This window comes from Spea bombifrons, chromosome 7 (genome assembly GCF_027358695.1).
Source record: "Spea bombifrons isolate aSpeBom1 chromosome 7, aSpeBom1.2.pri, whole genome shotgun sequence".
NCBI classification, from domain to species: domain Eukaryota; kingdom Metazoa; phylum Chordata; class Amphibia; order Anura; family Pelobatidae; genus Spea; species Spea bombifrons.
Window position 1 is genome coordinate 36741592 of NC_071093.1, and position 22400 is coordinate 36763991.

The window sequence follows — 22400 nt, forward strand, 5'->3', positions numbered from 1 at the left end:
TCATTCATTCATTTACACCGAACCATCTATGAAACTCTTTCTCTTACTCAGTCCTAATTCAATTTCCCCTTCCACAATACCCCCCCCCGCAGACATTCGTTACCACAGCCCATATATTTTTGGCCATATAGTGTATATTCGATGTCCCACAGATCTAATTTCTCCTTTAGTTAATGTGTGGCCTCATTTGGTTATGAGAAAAATCACAAAGTGCCTTCATATTCCTTGAAGCAGTCAATCAGTGGCAGGAAAGTGCTCCCAATGAAATCAATGGGACTGCATTCTGTGCATACGTATGGGGGTCTTAGCAGATGTCCTGGAACACTTGATGCGCTAGCGCTGAAAAATATGAAAAAGATGATTCTGGCCCAAAGTTTAAAGTCTTGTCTTATCACTATAGAAGCCAAATCTTTAAGAACATTAAATCAGTTGCTATTGTCACTAGGCCATTTGCACCAATAGTACACATATATATAACATCCAATATATAATACATTATATAATAAATAATATATATATATAATATATAATATGTTATATTATACATTATACAACATATAACATGTTCTTTTATAATGAATAAATTGAATTAAACAATACTCAATGTATACTCAATATAAAAGGGACTCAATCTGAGCAAACAGATACGGATTAGCTCTTATTTATTTCTGAAATAACATTTACAGAATATTGGCATGCTTCTTTAATTTTCTTTTGTAAGCAGCGCTGACATTCCCATTGTGTATAATGTGCTTCATACAAGGGCAGCTGTATTATTAAGAACCATGTTGGCAAAATTATATGGCTACACTCAGGTATATTTTTATATGGCAGTGGTTTTCACGAGAACAGCCCCTGCAGGGATTTATCTGTGTGAATTGTTGCCATAGTAAACTGTGCTATGAAAGCCAGCTTGAAAGATATTGTGATATGAGCATAAATGAAAAATTGCACATATATTGCATTGTGCTTTTTCATAAAGATGCAGAAAAGGCCGAGATTAAAAATATCATAGAATTGGAAATCAATAAAAGCGCAGAATTCTAGTTAAAAACAACATATAATATATTTAATGCCTTCAGTAACAGAGGGGGTTATTGAATGCAAGCGGCTACAATATTTTTGTCTCCTTGCGGGGTGTGGGGGAGTCCACCGCTTGTAACAGTTTCAGGAAAAGTTACTTGATTCACTTGAATAACTAAAAAATCTTACAAGAACAAACACATGGCTCTTCAACCGTTTTTAAGGGAAAGCCACCCTTTGTCTTCACATCTCAGAATCCCAAATCGTTTCACTTACAAAGATCTCTCTCCTGCATCCTCTTATGGGGGTCCTAAGTTTTTCTGTATTTCCATGTCCACCCTCCCTTGGAACAGGAGAGCTGACGTGTCATGAGCATGATGTACCTGTCATGGTCATGCCTAGAAATAGAATCTCTGGGGCGTGGAATCGGCATTGAGGAGCACCCCACTCCCCGTCTGCTTCCCCTCCTACCATATTCAAGCTTTTGACTGCAGGATCCACAGTAGACCCGCTCACCCATATGCTGAAGAGGGATAGCTGGAGCCTGGATGTTCCCAGGTATGGTCATGTTGTTGTCACTAACTGGGATACAGATTAAAAAGACATATTTTGGAGAGTTATAAGCAGTGCAAAGGTCGATGACATCATACTGCAGCCAATACTTATAGAAACATGCTGTAATGTAATGTCACAAACGGTCACGTTGCCTTTTTCACCGCTTTCGGCAGAATTGCCCAAAATGCTAATATGCACATATTTTTGTCATGAACACCGATTTTTAGTTTTAGTCCACTGCACCATTTAGCGACAGGTCCATCTTTGTGTCATCTGTCATATTGGTTCACATTCTAGATGTTGTTACAGACTCAAAAAATCTCAAAGCTTGATGACATCATTGCAGCGCCCAGAGGCAAACACAATGTGAGGACCAGCTCGAAATGATAAATAACATCATGAAAATCAGGAAAACAGATGCTCTAATAAAGCGTAATTCTATATCTGTTACACATCATGAAATCCCTCAGGAGTCTGCAATGTAACAGTCCTCCTCGTAATAGGTTGAACATTAAGAATCTAATAAAGTGATTTACAACACAGCTGACATAATCGTGATCTGCAGAATGGCTCGGAATAGGAAATAAAAAAAAACATCTTAAATGTAGCTGGAAAAAAAAGCATTTTGAATAGATTAATACATAACGCAGCCTAAAGGCAAATATAGTTTATTAGCATGCCACAAACAGCTATACTGTGACTCTTCGCTTAAAGGTTCTGTTCCACGTAGACCTCATTTCCTCAACATTCATATATTTTTAAATTATTATTTGCTAAGATGGAAAGCATCGTGAATAAGTTTATACCTTTTTTTAAAAAAATAACATACCATTTTCCTGTATTTTGTATACTTGTTGAAAACATTTCAGCAGGCCCGCGGAATCCTGTCCGTGTTTACTGCTCAGCCTGCCCATGCTCTTCTAATCACTCTCATCACACCTATTACACAGAACACCTCACTCAACCATATACCCACTGCCCATCACTGTTTAAATGTGGATCTGTAATACTTTGATGCTTCACATGCAGGGGGATGAAATGACCGGTGGGGGTGGCGGCTGGTGGTCAGACCGCCATAATGTAAAACATAGGGTGGGGCCTTACAAAAAATTACTGCAGTTTTTCTGAAGTAATACTGCAGTTTTTTGGACATGAAAAAACTGCAATACTGCACATTTACTGCAGTTTTACTGCATTTGTACTTCTCTGTACTGCAGTATTACTGCACATTTGCTGCACTTTTTTTTTATATTGCAAACCTACAGTTGTACTTCAATGTACTGTAGCTTTATTGCATTTGTACTTCCGTACAAAAATAACTGCAGTAAAACTGCAGTACAGTGAAGTAAAACTGCAGTAAATGTGCAGTAATACTGCAGTAAAAGTGCAGTATTGCAGTTTTTTCATGTCCAAAAAACTGCAGTATTACTTCAGAAAAACTGCAGTAATTTTTTCGTAAGGGCAGGGGACAGAGGGCAAGAAGTAGCCAGAACGTGGGCAGGGAGTGGGAATGGAGACTCAAGGGGAAGCAACATCACATCCCAGAACTTAGGCAAAGTCAGCATGCTGGGACTGAGGGAATATAGCAAGCAAAAATTCAGTTGCTCGGAAAGAAGCAGTAATTACCTCGTCAATAGGCAGGCGTCACAGAATCAATATATAAAATATAGCCTTTATTTTGTCGATAAAATCCACGGTATGCCAACGATCTCGTCAATTAAAATACACCCGACGTCTTTCGTTCGCCTTACACAAACTTCATTGTAAAGAATGCTGATGAAATGGACTTTGCGGCTACCGTCGTTTCATGGTGCTCAGGTGAAGACCGCGTGAGGCATTGCAACTAGGGTTTACAGGTGAGGTTTTTTTTCCTTTTTTATTTACTCAGGTATAAAATGCATTCCCTTTTCAGGACGCTTGAAATGGGGTAAATGGTACTGCATATTATACCTGAGATTTTCAATATATGCTCCAGCCCTTCTATTTTCAGCTGATGGTTCCACATATTCACATACTATGATTGTTTTCCATTCTGTAATATAATGAGTCATTCCCTATGCCTATTACTAACTCAGCTAAGTGAATTTGTTTCATTCTAGTTCTATTATGCTTCAAATAATTGAGCCATTTTATAAATGGTTAGTACTAATGTTAAATGATTTATTTTTCTCACTGTGTATTTTTATTTGGGGGTTCCTTTTAGTCCTGTCTATTATACACACACACAATGCCCCACTCTGTGACGTTATGTCATTTAATAATCTCGCAAATCTGGTCTATTGGTTATACAGGCAAAACTACTGGGTTCTAGGTAAGAAATTAGCAAGTGAGCCTTAGGTGAGCTTTGTGAGCCTTTCTGTGGATTTTTCAAGGGCGAGGTTCCGTGTAAATTGGCAAAATAGTTTTTCTACCTGTGGTAGAGCGTATATACATAGGAGTTTAGGGCATGGAACTGTAGAATCTTAATGGTGACTCAAACAGCTGTTCGGGGCATCGTTACCCGAAGGGAGTAATGGCAGCCATTGCAGAAAATGTTCCCAACGTGTAGAATTAGGTTCGGTGGGACAAGATGTTCTCATCTAAATTGGTGTTCTTTTTTTTTTTTTAAAAGGCATGGTGAGTGTGTCATGGAAGGGGTCGACAACATGACTTCTTGCACAGTTTAGTTGAGGACCAGCCCTGGTAGAATGCTCTACACAATGTGAAGGAGCTCAAGGTATATCTTAAAGTAGGGTTTGGGCATGGTTATCAGTTCACACAATGACACATTTTTGAGTTTGGTTAAAGTATGCAAAATTTACCAAAATGAGAAATTGACCAAAAAGAGATGAGAAATCTTGTTATGAATGCATAAAACAGTCAGCCTTTAGAACAAGAATTGGGGGCAGGATTGGTGGATATGATAATAAGAGAGAGACAATAAATACTACAAGGACCATGGTTTGAGAAATATGAGTGATGGTTGAGATGAGGAAAGTATCTAGAGGAGAGACTTGATGAGAAACAAAAGCCGGCAATAAGGAAATTAGATCACATGAGTTTATCTCAGAGGTGAGAACAAAAAGGGAGCTGGCTTTGTAAATTTCTCTATGAGAAAGGGCCTAAGGGCCGGTGTAGCAGGAAACGTAGACATGGGGTTCATGGCACATAAGCAATACAGAGGATCGGGAGATTGACTTGCATTACCAAGAGAAGAAGTTGTATTAGAACACATTAGCATTAATCCTTAGGTAGAACTACAATAGTGAAAGCATCACAGAAACAGACCAAGCAAATGATATAAAGAGAATTTATTTGTATTGCTGTATATATATCGGTGCTTTCAGCAGGTGGACTACGAGTGCATTGAAGGACCAGATCAGCCGCTCAGGCATTAATAAGCATCAATAAGGCATCTGCTTGTTTTGCTAGAAGGCCAGTCGTGGCTTGTGGTTAATACTGCCTTGGGTGATCTGTTTGATTCCATATTCCCTCCACCATTTAATATATACAAGATCATTTTGGTTATGAGAATTCCAAGGAGCTTGCTTTTACGGGGCTGACTCAAAGGAATAGAGTGAAAGGGGTAGGAAATTGAGTCATATTGCAAAAGACATGACATCCTCATAATCCCTATCAGGTAATTATTAGTATTTCCCTTTGGTGCTATATAACAGTTTTGAAGCTATTAATTAACGTTTATACTGACCTCATTCAACTTCCAAATCTATCACAGAAAACACTTTATTCAAATCATATTGCTGGTCGGATGCAATGACAAACCTACCAAAAATACAGGTATATTAAGCAATCTATTTACAGTCTTTATGGTCATTTCTGAATCTAATTAATTCATTTGACACCTTAAAACACCTTTTCTCAAGAAATATTACATTCTTTTTATCTGTACTGCCATGTTAATAGTCAAAATCCAACACAATGGATCACTTGGGTAAAATATAAATCGCTGAAATACATAATGTGTACCATACTATATCCACAAGATGTTCATGATTCAAAAAGCGGATGTTTAAGCATACAACTCCGTAACTGACGAGCGCCCTGTGCTAGGACATGCCACATATGCCAATAATTTTCCATTGGCCCCTAGGAAATTAAATTGCTGCCGGTGGAGCATTGGCCTCTACAGGATAAAGCGATTTCATTAAGTGTTTCAGGTAAGATATGGTAGTGTCAGCCATGCTCGGTTTAAAGCCCAGAATCTTTTCAAACAGCAGTTGGCCATAGCTAAGCCCATGGGGCTGTGAACCATTCTAACATGTGGTGTTACTGTAGCCAAAACCTCATGTAATGTAATAATCATACCTGGGAACTTCTGGGCTCTGGCTACCCGGAGCCTTCCCTTGCGGGACGCGGCCAGGACTGCCCACTGATGTCAGTGGGAGGTCCCGCTGATGTCAGTGGGAGGTCCTGCTGATGTCGGTGGGAGGTCCCGCTGATGTCGGAGGCGTGGCCGCTGACGTTGGGGGCATTCCCACTGACGACAACAGGAAACACCCCAATTAAAAGGGAAAATGAGCGGGGAGAGGGGCGTGTAAGGACCCGGAGAGTTCCCAGGTATGGTAATAATGTGATAACTAATACCTGTGACGGGAGGACTTGGTGGTGTCATATGGAATTGGCAAATGGTTTGGGAGTGAACATAAAACCACAGGTTAAGTTGTTATGTCCCCTCTCTTAACCTCTTAGGACTTTCTTCCTTGAAACCGTGATAGAAAAATACCGCAATACCACAAACATATCACCGATACTAGGGATACTTTAAACATCTATATGAAATACAATGTTTAAAATGTAACCGAGACTGTTGAATATTCGTTATTAGATAGGATTGATGTTATTTAATGATTTATTTATGACAGTACACAAGTTCCTTGCTGATGTGTTAATTATCCTTGTTCCTTTTCAGTGAGCATACATTAAAGTCAATGTTTCAAACAGCAGTGTGTGACCTTGTGTGTGCTATAAGATACTAAATACTTCTATCAATAACATATACATACCTATCTATAGTAGGTTGAAGGCTGTTATTTGGAAAAAAAATACTAATTCACCATGTTAACCATGTTTTGTACGGCGTCGGTAAGTCACATCTGCTATATAGTCTTATAGATTTAATGTAAATAATACTAAAATTCAGTAATTGTTCTTTATTTTAGCAGGGTGTTAAAAGGTCATGTATTCCAGCTGCAATCTTAGAGTATATAGATATATTGGGCAACATGTAATATACATTAAAATATACTGACTTTTTTCAAGATACAGTTAGAATTTTAGTGTATTTCTAGTAGATACCTAATTGATTTGGAAATTAAACATTAATATTTTCAATAATTCACTTGGTTATGTTATTTTCAAAATATAAATTGTACCTTTTTAATTCCCCTTTCAGGTTACATGCTGTGAAACCAGGTGTTTCCGGAGCACGAGAAAAACTAGTAATTAGAACTCTTGAATTCGCTTGAATCCACCGAAAGGTTCCGCTGTCTCTTCTCATTATTTCTGATTATTCTGCTATCTCTTACATCATGCAAGCCAATAAGCATCCATCATCTAGTTAACTAGTGACCTTTTCCCCCCGTCAGTGTGTGACTTCTTTACATTACCACCATACACTCACCCAAGGGACCGAGCTAGGATCTTTTATGGCTCTTTTGATATATAAAAAATTTGCCTATATACGATGTTATCATTTCTGACACGCCGTATGGCATCTTTTAAGATATTTATGAAAAAAAAGCACCGAACCTGCTGTACTGAAGTCTAGTAATGGCTCAGCAAGGCCATCACTCTAGGGCGTGCTTCTAGGTTAACTGACGGCATAGGGAGCCAATTGCCTCATTGCTTGATCAGGCTTTCTTTAGTGCTGTTAGCCAATTAAAAGGGGGAGATCAGAGGTCTCCCCACCCAGCCCGTAACTCTTGCCCGGCGGTGCTTCCTTAAAAGACTGAGAGGTGGGATATGATGTCATATCCTGGTTTTCAAAAGAAGGTTGATGGCCCAGAGGGGGTGACTGGTGGCAATGCAAGTACAAAAGTATGGCATAAGTGCAATAATCGTATTAAACCAACATGATGGGGAGAAAAAAATCGTTGTATTCGTACCATATCCTTGTGACCTTGTGATCTGTGCATATTCTGATGTAAGGCTAATGGCGTTCAATCAAGTATGAGGCCTTTTCAAATTAAAACAACCTTTCACTAGCTGTCACAGATGCAACGAGTAAGAGAGTCTCAATGACAGTAGACGCATAATCCTTCAGACATTAAGTTCCCCGCACAATGTCACCGCGAACACCTGACTTCAGCATGCGCAAATTATAATTGAGCCAAGGTAAGACAGAACTGAGAATGAATAATAATGACCCTATTTTCATGTAAATCTAATACAATAATCTTCTACAACAATGCGATTCGATATTTATTGGATGAATTATTTGCTAACTGGCAGGCTTATTTTGGCATATGTAAGGAGAATAATTAGATGTAAATGAATTAATCAGGCAGAATGCATTAATGAACCTAAAGCAATAATGAAGGTGAACTTTTGAACTATTAAGACGCTCGTCTTAAATTAGATAGATTGCATAAGCTTTTTGTAACACCCCTTTTTTGTCCTTCAAGTAGAAATAATGTATTTAGATACACTTTAGGTCAGTAAGGAAAAAGTATATTAATTTCTTCCCCGTTTTACGTCTAAAGGTAGGATGTTGACATATCTCCTGTTTCGGGTATCTAAATTGGGACTGCCAAAAAGTACAGAAGGTCGGACCCAGCTTCTAAGCGTTGCAAGATGTCCACATGGTCATTGCAATGGCTCCATTGATTTTAGAGCTCCCTGGGGTAGTCAGCAGAGAAACAGGACTGTTGGTAGGTATGTGTTGATCTACACAGCTATGTAAGGGAACGGTTTGTAAATCTTATTAGACAAAACTCTATTGCAATACATTGTCTACACACTCAGCAATGTGAACAGTTCCGTGTAATTGATCTTGCCATAAAAAATAATACTGGGTGAGTTTAAAAAACTCAATAGAGACATAGCTAGTAGGATGTAATATATCACCTCCCGGGGAGATGGAACTCTTGCTATGGTTGTCTCAAAAGAGGAAGATTTCCTAATATTGAGAGGAAAGCAACTATATAAATAGTCATTTATTCTAGACACAAGAAGAGCATTTGGTAAATCGAGGTCCAATAAAATAAAAAATAAATTTTCTTTTGCTTGTCCTCTAAAATGTCAGCTTTCGGATATGGAGAGTCCTGATTGGGCTTTGGATATTTGAAATTGTTGTTGTTTATCAGTCTAAGGGAATTTGATTTCTTTTGTTCCCGGGGCCTGAGTTGGAGGATAATGTATTATATGAAGGGCGCATTAGAAAATTGCTTCCCCCCATTCAGTTCAAAGACAGTTAAATGGAAAATTGTGTCCACCGTTTATTTTAAATTTGATATTTCTATTATCTGCTTTAAGCATTCAGCACTACTCTATGCTACTAAATAGGTATTACAAAAATAAAAAGGGAGCACAAGATGCAAGATGGCAATAAAAACAGAGCATATAGTGTGACTGGAAACCTTATGGCTGACATTGTATATACTGTACACACCTTCTAACAGTCCCAGTGTTCACCAGTTTGATTTCCAGGCACTATCCTGTTGCCCCAGGTATCTACCCCACTTTTGCAGGCAATGTGGATCACAGGTCAGTTGGTGAGATCCTTTGATGTCCATACCTGGGAACTCTGTGAGAAGCACTGCTTCAACACCTGAATCCTCAGGGTCGTGGGAGCGGGATCCGGACCTGGCCAGTTTACTGCCCATTTCCCCGTTCAACTGGGGCTGTTTCCCACGATGTCAGCTGGAATGCTCATTGGCGTTAGTGGGAACGCCCACTGACCATAGTGGGAACGCCCAATGACATCAGCAGAAACGCCCCTGACATCAGCAGGAACACCCCTGATGTCAGTGGGACCTTCTTCCGCCATCAGTGGGACTGCCCACTAATTTCTAATTGATTAAATTAAATTAAAAAAAAATATTTGTATTATTCGAACTAATCTTGATATCTGGAGTAGTGTTTTATTTTGAAACCAAGTTTTCAAGAGAAGTTTTTAAAAAAAAACTTGGTGTCGCGCGTGTAATATTTCCAATTTGTGTTGTCAGCTTGGCCGGTCAGTGAAGGTTCTCCGTTTTAGTGAATGACGTTTTTGTGTTTTTCTTGTCTTCTGCAACTCTGTGATACGAAACAATGAGCAGGACTGAGAAGTGCTGCTGACTGCCTAACCTTTAAGTTTTAATGATTTTCCGAGAACAGTTTTACCTATGTGCGTGACCTTGTCATTTCTCTTTCCATTCCAAAAGATTCTCTGAGACAAAGCTATTTTGTTGCGTTTCCTTAGATCACTGCTTTGGTGATCCAACACTCCACTTCATTGCTGTTTTCTGACAGCCTCCGAAACGTTCCCGTCATTACTTTTGGAAGCGTTTAAAACACACAACGAAATTAAGAGAATTGTACAGGGTAGTATTTCATGAGTTACATTACGTTACAAACATTTCCATAGCGCCAGCAGGTTCCGTAGCGCTGTTACAATATGGGGCAGTTTAAAATTGACAATAACCTTCACACACGTTAATACAGAAAGGTAGGAGGCCGTTGTTCTTGTGAGCTTGCAATCTATTAGAGTTAAATTATTCATTATGGAATCTGCTTGGACAGTCCTACTGATGTTCATTTAAAAAAAAATGAAAAGGAAAGCTAAAAAAAGAACCCCAAATGGTTAACATAAGAAAGACACAGCAAGTGATGACATTTCAGACTCCTTTTCAGATACGTCTTTTGTTTTCATCATAAAGCACCGTATAAGCAGTAATGGGATTTGTGTGGCTGCTTCTGGCTGTTTTGGGCTGGCTAGGCGTTTTAAATGTTTGCTAGGCTCAGCTGGGCTTATTGATCATCCTCTGTAATTTTTCCAATGTATTTTCCCTTACGGCTAATAGAGATAATTTACTTATTGCGACCACATTGCCATACCTGGGAACTCTCTGGGTTTTCGCCCCAGAGATTCTGGGTGAATTGCCCCTTTTCCAGATCTCGGGCTAAGGGCCCAAAATCTCCAGGTCGCGGCGTTTAAACATGCCCCACGCCAAGCACATGCCCCTTATCGGGGTTACCAAGGTCAGTTTGAGATGTAACTTGAGATCAGGTCTGTAATAGGTCTATACAGTTGGGCACGAATGTCTTTTTTAAGCTGAGTTACTATAAAATGAGTACAAACCATAGAGGTAGTTTACATCTTACCTTCATTCTATTAAACCTAGCTTAAAGTAAACTATGCATCCAATCACATGATATAATAATATACGTGGGAACTTGTGGGCTCCGGCTACCAGGAGCCCACCCTTACGGGACGCGGCCAGGACTGCCCACTGACGTCAGGCAGATAGATAGATAGATAGATAGACAGATAGATCGATCGAATGATAGATACATTTATAGATAGATAGATAGATAGATAGATAGATAGATAGATAGATAGATAGATAGATTGATCGATAGATACATTGATAGACAGATAGATAGATAGATAGATAGATAGATAGATAGATAGATAGATAGATAGATAGATCGATAGATACATTGATAGACAGATAGATAGATAGATAGATAGATAGATAGATCGATCGATTGATAGATACATTGCTAGACAGATAGATAGATTGATAGATTGATCGATAGATACATTGATAGACAGATAGATAGATAGATAGATAGATTGATAGATTGATCGATAGATACATTGATAGACAGATAGATAGATAGATAGATAGATAGATAGATAGATAGATAGATAGATAGATAGATGAGTTTGAACTTAAGGTAAGCATTGTTTCTTTCTCATTCGGTTATAAGAAAGATACTTTTCTCACATATATAACAGAGAAGATGGTAATTTGTAAGGTGCTCATTAAGAATACTAAAACAATGATTCATTTTCCTCATCCTATACAGATTCAATTAGCGCCTAGAAACTAAGTCAGTCCTGATATACAGTTTGCGTTTGCAATGCGTTTTGCGTGTTGACAGTTAATGCAGAAAAATGTGATAGTCAAGCTTGGAAACTTTAAAGGAGCAGAAAAATAATTGAAAATCTATCGTACCATAATATCAGGAGTGATTTCCCTGCCATGAGTAACGCCGGCAATACAGAGAAGATGGCGGTGTAAATAATTACGCTGCAAAGGGCACACAGTTGCATTGCAAGCGATCTCGCTTGTTACCCCAAAAAGATGGCTTACATCTTACCGAAAATGTTAATAAGAAGTAAAATAGAAAGAAAATCCTCAGTGCTGTATGCAGTAATGTAAGTTACCATTCACAAAATCTGTTTTTATCTAATTTTGTTCCAATCGGCTTAATTGATCTACAGACCTGGAGGCTGCCATTTATGACAACGATAATAAAGTCTGTTCCACAATCCTTCACAAAATATGTTTTGAATCTGATTCTAATAATAACAAAATGGCTGACAGACACTTTTTCCCATGTGTTATGAACACAACTAGATTCTACTATGCCGTGTACAGACTTATTACTGTGAGAACACACTTTGGGGAACATGAAAGCTCCTAAAAAGAGACATAGGAACTCACCTTTATCCCTTGTACCTTAGAAGGTTTTCAGCTAATATTTGATGTTATTTTCTCAGTAATATGTGGTCTTCAAGTAGGTCTTGTGAATTTGCCTTCAACTCGGACAGCCGTGGCCAATGTTCTGAAGTTCAGCTGTAACTCAACAGCAACAAGGAAGTTATATTGTAGACAGATGTCATGTCATCATGATTACCCATATGATAGTAGGTACACTATCCTGTTGATTGATGGGATTTCTGCATAATGATCTGGTTAGGATCTTGATTCTGACTTATCTACGTCTCCTGTGTATCAAATCGGACTTATATCTTGCCTCAAGGCTCAGTCTCGGAGTGAAAGGTGGAGTCAATGAGTCTATATATAATGAACAATTGTGGTAGATGGTGTTAAAATGTGTAATCATCATAGAGGAATGGTTGCAGTAAAGTAGTTGCACAGAGCAATTTTCAGTTTTCTTGTATCTATTACTACCAGACACCAAAGCAAAAAAAAATAGTATTTTTTTAGGGATAAAAAGACATCTGATATGAGAACATGCATTCAAAATGGATCATTTTGTTCCATTATCTGAAAACAAAGTGCTTGAAATATAGGTGGCTGGTCATTTACCAAGAAACATTAAGCATGATGAATAATTGTAAAGAAATGATGACCTTTCAAACATAATTTTTGTAATTATTTTAATGGCCTTCGCATTAAGAAGAGGGAGAAAATCTTGAGTCATGAATCGAAGCTCTGGTTAGGCTGAATTCATCTTGAAACAAGCCATTATGGCCTGATACCTTTAGCAAAACAGGTGATGTCTCCCACTGGTGAGGAGAGCTTTTTAAGGCTAGAATTGTTTCAAGCTTCACTCAAGAACTGCGATGTACACAATGAAAACGTTTGTGGCAGGGACATGAATCACAAGAGATTCTGAATCCCAGAATGTTACAGTTGGTTACATTACATTACAATAGAAATTGGGTAGGTGTCCAAACCAGCATACACATGTTGGGGTCGGGTTGTCCGGGTGGGAGACTGGGACCAGAGGTAGGGGCTGCAGGGAAAGGGCTATGAAGTGTTCATCTACGTTACCAGAAGAGGCCTAGTCCTCAGCTTCAGAGCGCCACAAGGTGGCTTTGTGTGAGCTGCAAAGGCTCTCCCCAACTGGCCCATGATCCCCACTGCCCGCAAAACCTGGAGAGCTTGACGGGAGAGAGCCTGAAAATTAGCACCATCTTGGGAAAAGAAGACAGTTGGGGGGAATGCTTTATTTCACAGGACAGAAAAGAGTACCTGCATTTCACATTCTCCAACAGAACGTGTAGAAGAGATGTCAGTGTGTAACCTTGCTGATTATAGATATGTTGTGGAAAAATATATAATAAAACACCATGTCATGAGTATAGAAACCTCACATGGAATCAATGCATTGTGGATTTCTGTTGGCATTGCTGCTACTGTATTTTTCACTGGAATAATTTAGGTTTGTTTTTTCTTCCCAAATCTCTAGGTTGGGTACGTGAATAGAAATCCAAGAAATTATAGATTTATGAAAAAAAATTAAGATATTTGATGCTTTTGTAAGTGAAGTAGTAGCGACTTATCTTCCACTATACTCTGAAGCATAAGTGTCTCTATATGTCTGTCAATGTGTTTCTTCACCCTACCATTTGGTCCTTTTATAGTTTTTATATGTAACTACATTATAGATTTCTTTATTGATGTTTTTTTTTATTATCCATGAAAACAAAACAAAACACAAAAATATGGACGGTGCCTTGAAAGGTGACCTAATAATGCATTTTTGCACAAAGTATTTAGGATTATTCCAGCAGCTCACAGCTAAGTCATTTTTCTAATGAAAGCCTCCAATATACATTCAGACTCTAACAGTTACTTGAACTACCTTAATATATTGGAGTCAGCACAGTTTAAGCTCAGTTTAGTCCCGCAGGCATTTAGCGAAATGGCCAATAAACAAAATCCGATTTTTTTTTTTCAGTCGCAAATTTGCTGCCAGAATTAGGAGAGTTCAGCAGGAAAATATATTCTTCGTTCATAGATGTAATATATCACTTGCTTATTGTTCAGTGGTATTGATTTGGCTAACTGTAAATATATCAGCCGTCAAATGTAATCAATTTATGGGCTTTGATTTCTAGAAGGAAGAATAGAAATCCACAGCCATGTAACAACAGAAAGTGGGATTCAGGTATTTTAGGCAGCGGTTAAGAATTTTAACATTGAAAGTAGTAAAGCACTAAATGAATAGGCTATAATAATAGAATTGATATCAAATACAAGCATTAAAAGAAAAAAAAAACATCATACAATAAATAATATTTTATTTAGGTATAAAATACAGGATAGTTTCCTTTTGGTTTTTACCTTTATCTTCTTTTTAAGCTTGGACCTGCCACCAAAAATATGCTTACAAAATAACAAAGCTATGTATCATGTTAACACGTTTACACTATCATTATCATCATCATTTAATATGTTTTGTTTATCATATCCCTATAGAGAGGTGGATAGATAGTACTGCTGTATTTTCTTAATTTAGGGTCTCTTGGGGTCTACACAGTAGGTGCCACTGCTGAACAATAATAATGTTCAGCAACATCCCTTGATTACAGGAATACCCCACAGAGTTTTTTATGTTCTAAAGAGCCACATCCAGTACATAATACCCTATTGTATACTATTTTTAATGCTACTGCCTTAATGTATTGAGGATTGTGAAGGTTTTTTTGTTAGTTTGATCAGGATGGTAGGACATTTTAAGAAATCTAATCTTTTTTATTATTATTATTATTACTTTTCTCCCTTTTGATCTCTCTATTATAGCTTATGGATGTCAGTGATGTCATGGTGACGTCACTGAGCTCCCTATATTTTAATTTCTTTTATTACTATTTATTTTTTTATTTATGTTTATTTTTTTTATTTATAGTTAATTAAAAATTATAAACTTTTTTTGTACTTGTTTATTTGTTCTCAAGGTCTCCCTCTCATCACACAGACTCACACAGATAAAACAAATAGCGTTCTGGAGTTCTGGTTCTTTGTCTCTGTTTAGTATTTTGATATTTTCTTTTTGTGCAACCGACCGTTTCTGTTTTCTTAATATGTTCATCAGGTGATATCCCACTGCTGTTAGGATTGAATCATACCATAATGTACTATTCTTCCAATATCTTAAAGTCGCATTGTTCAAATCCCATCAAGTTGGCAGAATAGGTCAGTAGAGACCACAGGAACCCATACCAATAGATTTGCAATATTTAACACCATATTGAGCTCTGCTGGAGAACAGAGAGCTAGTGTGAAAACTAAAAATGACTTCAGAAATTGTGAATTTTAAGCACAATGGAAACCTAGAATATAAATGGCAAACATCACAAAGTGTTCTAGCATGTTTCAATGATTTCAGAACAATTCGATTTCACAAAACGACTGAGTGACTTAAAATGTAGGTTGCAAACTATTGGTAATTTACATTCTATAGCAGCATTGTAACAGAAATAAAACCATCATACAAATCAAATAAATAAATTAAGACATGAAAAATGGCTTATTTAGAAGAATTTATTTAGTATGTTTGTATGAGACATTCATTACATTTTTAACATGTCTAAATTACATAAAAAGCTATCAATAGGTCACAATAAAAGTGGTCTTGGTAAAAGCCCTGTCCCATAGCCTCTTAAACAAGGCATCACTCTGGCTACTTGTTTTGTATTGGAAGGTAAAGTGGTAACATCATCAATCCCATATTATCCGTACATGGTACAGTTTATATGAAGATTATATTTGATGATGTCAGAGAAGGGGCCTGTTGTCTCTTGTATATAGGTTGTATATACCTGGGAACGTCCTAACCAAGCCCACTGGAGCTCCGTTTCTCCTGCTCCTTATAGGACGCAGGAAGGTGTATGAGATAAGGAGGCAGGGCTAGTGACACATAGATGCCAGGACTAGCCCTAAAAATGTTTTTATGTTTTCAAGCAATTGTGTGTTAAAGTAGAGATTATTATTTTCCACAAACCAGGAGTGAGCCTAAAATTAGTGGAACCTGGGTGCAGTATTTCTTCATTGCCTCCACCCCACTGTAACTAAAACACATACATACTGACACGCAAATTCACTCTGACACCATATACCTAGATTCAGGTATTTACATCACTTCATCTCCCTCCTCTCTCTTGTACCGCACGCTTGACACCATAAACCTAAACACATACCCCTGCTAATGCCCACACTAACACTTACACAAATGCTGACACAATATGCGGACACACACACTCATGTTAAACTAGTTCTGAATTAACTCATATCACACAGCGGTTTTTATTAAAAATAATGCTTTTTTTAACATACACGGCTAAGACAAAGGTAATAGGTCTTTCATTCCTGATACAACATTGTCAACATTCACCCCACGTGGAACATGATTTCCTTGAAGGCAATGGGATAATTAGTTATAATTATGAACTAAAGGAAAGTGACTCTATAGTCAATACAATGCATGGTTTTCGTATAGCTGCCAAAATGACATTTCTACATCTGTCATAATATATTGTAGCCTGGGGTCCACAATCAATAGATCGGTGCGCTACCTGATATTCTCATATGAAATATAGTTATTAAATTGTAAAGTTCAATTTAATGCCCTCTGACCAGTAACAGTTATTAAATACCTTGAGTCCCAGTAATATGTTCTCTGATATATTGTACTTTGTAGTACAGATTGTATCTAAAAGACTAAATTCACATTATTTCTTATTACACAGGTTTTTTTTTAGTTTAATGATATACCTTGTTTATTAAAAAAGTTATTCTTAAAACACAAGCAAGCCAAGGAATGTAAACATATGTATGTCTAGCAGATACAGAATGTGCCATAGTGAATTATATCAGAACATTGATAATTGGGTGCTAGACCGACAGGCATAGTGGACATATAGATAGATAACTAAAGCCACATATATGAATAATCCAAACTACAAGGGTAGATGCTATCTATGTACTACACAGCTGAACCTTATTCTTGCACCAATACCTCACATGTTATATACCCCCAATATTTCATGAGTCCAAATTGGGATACCAATGTTGTGGGTGTGGCTAGACATAGAAGAGGTGTGGCCTAAGACAGAAGGGGCAGGGCCAGAGTCTGGAAGGTGCGGGACCAGAGCCAGACCACTCACCCACCTTACTGAAGCTTCAGTGTCACTGTTGGAGCTGGGATGGAGGTCTTTGCTGTGGGATATCTGGACAGTGCCTGAGAATGGGACACTTGGGAGGTATGATATTAATATTATTTTGTGTCTTATGTAAATAGTACAGAAATAACTCTTCTATTTTCTGTTATGTTGTATGCTGCTGCTGCACCACTTTTTAAAGGAATAGAATACAAATATTAGATATGCTTGGGATATACGCATATTAACTAATAACAAAGAGACATTAGTTAGACTAGGCTACCCATAGCTCTCCCTCCTCTGATGATTTGGGGAAAAGGGTGTAGCTAACATCATGTATGGGTGGGAATGGTCCAAGACAACATTTTTGTCGGTGTGGAGCAGGAGAGAAGTGGTCATGGCCAAACACCGCTCTCTTACCCAGAGAAAGAAGAAACTAACCAGAGTTTTGAAGGCTTCCCCAGGAGAGTTCCAAAGTATGCGTATAGATAAAGCTTGCAGAATTCCCAAGGATATGATGATGAGTTACCTAGATCCAGAAGACCGACCCAGTAGTTAGAAGGGGTGACAGACTTTGACATCTTTAAAATATTATTTTTATAGAAAGATTCATGGAAATAGTTTCCCCCTGAAGAGGCGGTGGGGTAAATATGTTTTAGAAAGCCTGGGACAAATAATAATCTACGTATGGACAGAATTAAAACCAAGAGTAGTTTCAAACTGGAAATGGACCCGGTAGTTCTTATCTGATGTCAAAGTCCTTTTCAATAAAATCAAGCTGACTTTTCAAAAAATTGGTGTGATAGTGCCTTTCTTAAATATTTGTAATATGAGAATTAGAATTAGTTTGCTCAACCTACTCTCCTTTACAACTGGGTATGGCATGGAAAGGAGAGCTTTACCTTTCAGGGTCGAACCTTAAATTTTCAAGGTATGCTGATAGACTGTTGCCATGGAAACTGGAAATCCTTCTTAAAGGTTTCTGTGTAGTTTTTGGTTAACCTTTAAAGACAAGACTAAAATGACAGACTCGCTAAGGTCTATTTCAATATACTAGAAACATCAAGATTTTAATATAAATGATGCTTTATATGACTGATGCTTTAATTCCTTGCCCTACCCTCCATGGTATATAATGGGGTTCACGTTAAAGTATTATTGAAAGTAAATCTAACAATTACAAAATAAACTAACAGAAAAAACATCAATGTTTGGGCAATATTAATGAAAGATCAGAAAGCCACAGATCCTGACTGATTCAGTAAATATTCAAATACTCTTTTCTTTTGTTCCTTTAACCTTACTATTTTTTTGGAATATTTAAGTGAAACAGTTAACCCTCGGGCAAAATTAACCTTTGATTCAAAATGATTCATCTTATTGTTTGACTTGAAACTGAATGGCCCGCTGCACACCGTGTCAGAAGTAAACAGGTTTTCCAAAAACCTTTAGCAGCTACACGGATAAGATTATAGTGTGCGGTACAGGTTTACGGGTTTACTGGAATCTTTATGCTTTAAATTATGCTGATATATTTGTTATTGAGTACTTTGCAGAGGCATAGATAAGATACCACTATCTAGGGCCACTGTGGTTGTGGGGTTAGGCATCCCAAGGCTTTTTAGTGAAAAAGCAGGAAATTGGCACTGATGACACCTGCTGCTGTTCCCATATCTATGGATATTTTATTATGTAGCTTCTCCTTTACAAACTTTGTATTACCGAGTACCAAAGACACACACATACAGTTTAGGGCAACCACAACACCTGCAAGCTTCCCATGGTAGGCTGCCCGAAGCTTTCCTCCTTCTAGGGAAGTAGCTTTGTGTATACTGTAGGTGGTGGTAGCCATATGTGGAGGTGAGGCCAACCATTCATGGACATGGGGCTAGCCACACATGGGACTAGAAGTGCATGAGGTTGGGCTGGCTGCAGATAGCCTTAAATGGGCTGAGAGTAGGAGGGTAAGTGGACAGGGAGTAGGAATGGCCAAACGCAACTCCCCTGTCTGGAAAAAGAAGAAAGGGACGTGGGGAGGCAGCGCTTCACCTCAAGATTGCAGGTCAAACCCATAGAGTTTCAAAGTATGGCAACCACAGCAGCTATTTTTCCCAGGACACAGATATGTTTCGCACGTCACTTGCCTGCACATGTAAAGTGGCCCTGCACTATGTGGGCTGTATGAACAGGAGGGAGCCATTGGTCTCTCATGCAAACCATATCCCACGTTGCGCTGCTTGTTGGAAGAAAGCATTTTCTGTCATACAACTTGCTGTTTGTTTTGAGAACTTACCTAAAATGTCCATTTGACGTTAATATCTAGATATTTTGGAACATCCAATATGTCTTAATATGCAGGGGTACTAAATATGTTCTTCATTATGATTCCTTTGTAATTGACATTTCTGGTGAATCCCCCCACCCAACAATATATTTTTACAATGATTTTGATATTTGATATGTTCCATATAGTTTCATCTTTCTGGAAATTCTTTCAACTGTGTTGGAAATGAATATATGTGAAGCCTGGCCAATGATGTGCTACAGAAACCACCTCTTCTCTTATGCTGCTCCGAAGATTTAAGACCATTAGGAGATTTAATTGAACATACTGCCTGTTCATAGTATAGAAGACGCGTTCCTTGTTCGAGAACATGCATTGAAATAATTCCCTTTAATCCTGCTTCTCAAAGGTGATATCCACCATTGAGTGATCCTCGTAAGAATTTACTGTTAACAATGTCTGATGTACTTATAACAATGGGTTTTACATTTATGGATCAATGCCAATTATATCTAAAGCTGTAAACAGCTTGTTTATTAAATATTTATAAAATGGCTTCATCCGTTAAAAAGGTGTTTAATTTACTTTTTTGGAGATACTAACATCTCACGGAATTCGGTTAATTAACAACTTCACAAAATGTTAATTGTAAAACAAATCTTTCTTAAACGAGAGTAGAAGATCAATTAAAAGACAATTTTATTTACGTGTGATGGAAACCGCTCACATTTTATATACCTAACTTCACTCCATGTAATAATTTAGTGGGGAATACCTTAAGAATAAATGGATTGCATTTTTCTAAATAGTGCAGTATACTATTTCATATATGTACTGGCTTTCAATTAATATATTTATATAGTTATAAACTGATTCAGGTTTTAAAGAGACATTAAGTTCAATCCTTTCAAAAAACACAAACATTTTGAGCAAGCAGAAGGCAAAAAACCCAAATACGTGTTTTATCCAATTTTATCCCAAAACATCCTTCGTGATACCAAAGGAAATCAATAATTTCCCCTAGTTTTATGTATGCTGAAGCCAAATTTGTTATAAACCAGAATGCCTGTGTTTGTAAGAAGGGCATCTGAGTCCATCAAACCATTTCACTTGGCAGTTAATTCCACAGCCTAACCACACAGGTAGTAGAAATTCAAAATACCCTTTCTTTTGGTTAATAAGGAACATATTATTCTTTAAACTATGTTGTTTGTAAAGTCATATTAATAAAAAGATTCCAGGAGAGTTTTTTGCATTGCCCTTCTATAAGGTTATCATAACCCCATATCCCATATCTTTCCTCCAAAGTACAAAAAGCCCATTTTCAAAAAGTCTATCTTTATAGCTGAGATCACCCATTCCTTCAATTATTTATATTACCTAAACTCTTTCTAGTTCTCTGAAGAATTGAGTAAGAAAATGCCTATAGGGTCGTTTCCTTGGTTGCAGATGAATGACTGGGAATTCAAGGATTTAATGGAACAAAACTTTGACCTCAGGGAGAGAGGGTAACCCTCTGAGCCTTTATTACAGCTCTTCAGACAGGTGGGATATGTTTCTGGCTACGATCACATCCCTGCCAAAACCTGTGTTTTCAGATAATTATATTAGTGGATACAGTTCTCATGTATAGATGATATCATCATGATACATGTACCTGACCTCTATAATAATTCAAGGTTATCCTACGGTTAGCCTATGTAGAAAGTCATAACATGCTTGCTGGACCTTGATTGGATTGTTTATTAGACTTTGCATCAGAATTAGGATAGATTTTCTATATTTTCACTGAGTTTCACTTGAAATGAATTTTCCATGTTTGACCTGGAGTCTCTAGGTGGAGCCCTGCTTCCCAGGTCATCGAGGTCTGGGGAGCAGCTTGTGGCCCTGCTCATACCTCACCCCCATTCTGCCTACTTCCACCCACTTATTCTTACTCCCAGTCCAGTTCTCTTCCACTATAGTCTCTCTCAGGCTAGCCCTGTCCCTATGTGTGACTAGCCCCACTCATACATGCAGCTAGCCCTACCCCTACAAATGGCTAACTCTACCAAGAAGAGGGAGAGCTTCGAATAGCCTACTCCGAGACATTCACAGGCTATCATATAATATTTATTTTACTGTGCAGTTTCTACTTGAGAGTAGTTGCCATATGACTTTTATAAAAGGAAATAAGATGATTTCACATCCACCCTTTTATAAAGCAGAATTAATTTTGTCCTGGAAGTTCGCAGACTTCTTAGAAAGAATATAGCATTATAACATTAATTGTATCAAGGGAAGAAGCAAGATGACATAGTGTGCTAACCAACATGGGTTATGCTAATTTTGTTGCGCCATAAAAACCCAAAGAGCTAATTTTTTTATTGGTTACTCTCTTCTACTTTAGCCACTTTTAGTCTTATACCGTATATTTCAGTAAATGCATAAAATTTATAAAAAAAACAGGACTCTATCATTAAACTTCTAGCTATATAAATAAATCAGGCATTATTTAAAAAGCAAACCCATCACCCAAAAAATAAAAAAAAATGAAAAAATGGGTAGTGTATTGTATATATAAAATGTAATAAATTTTATTTAAAAAAATGTAATTATTCTCTATGTTAGTTTTTTTTAACACTATTTCAATAAAAAGTGCTTTATTAAATGTTTTTTTTATATATATATTTAACCAGTAATTAACATTTGTCT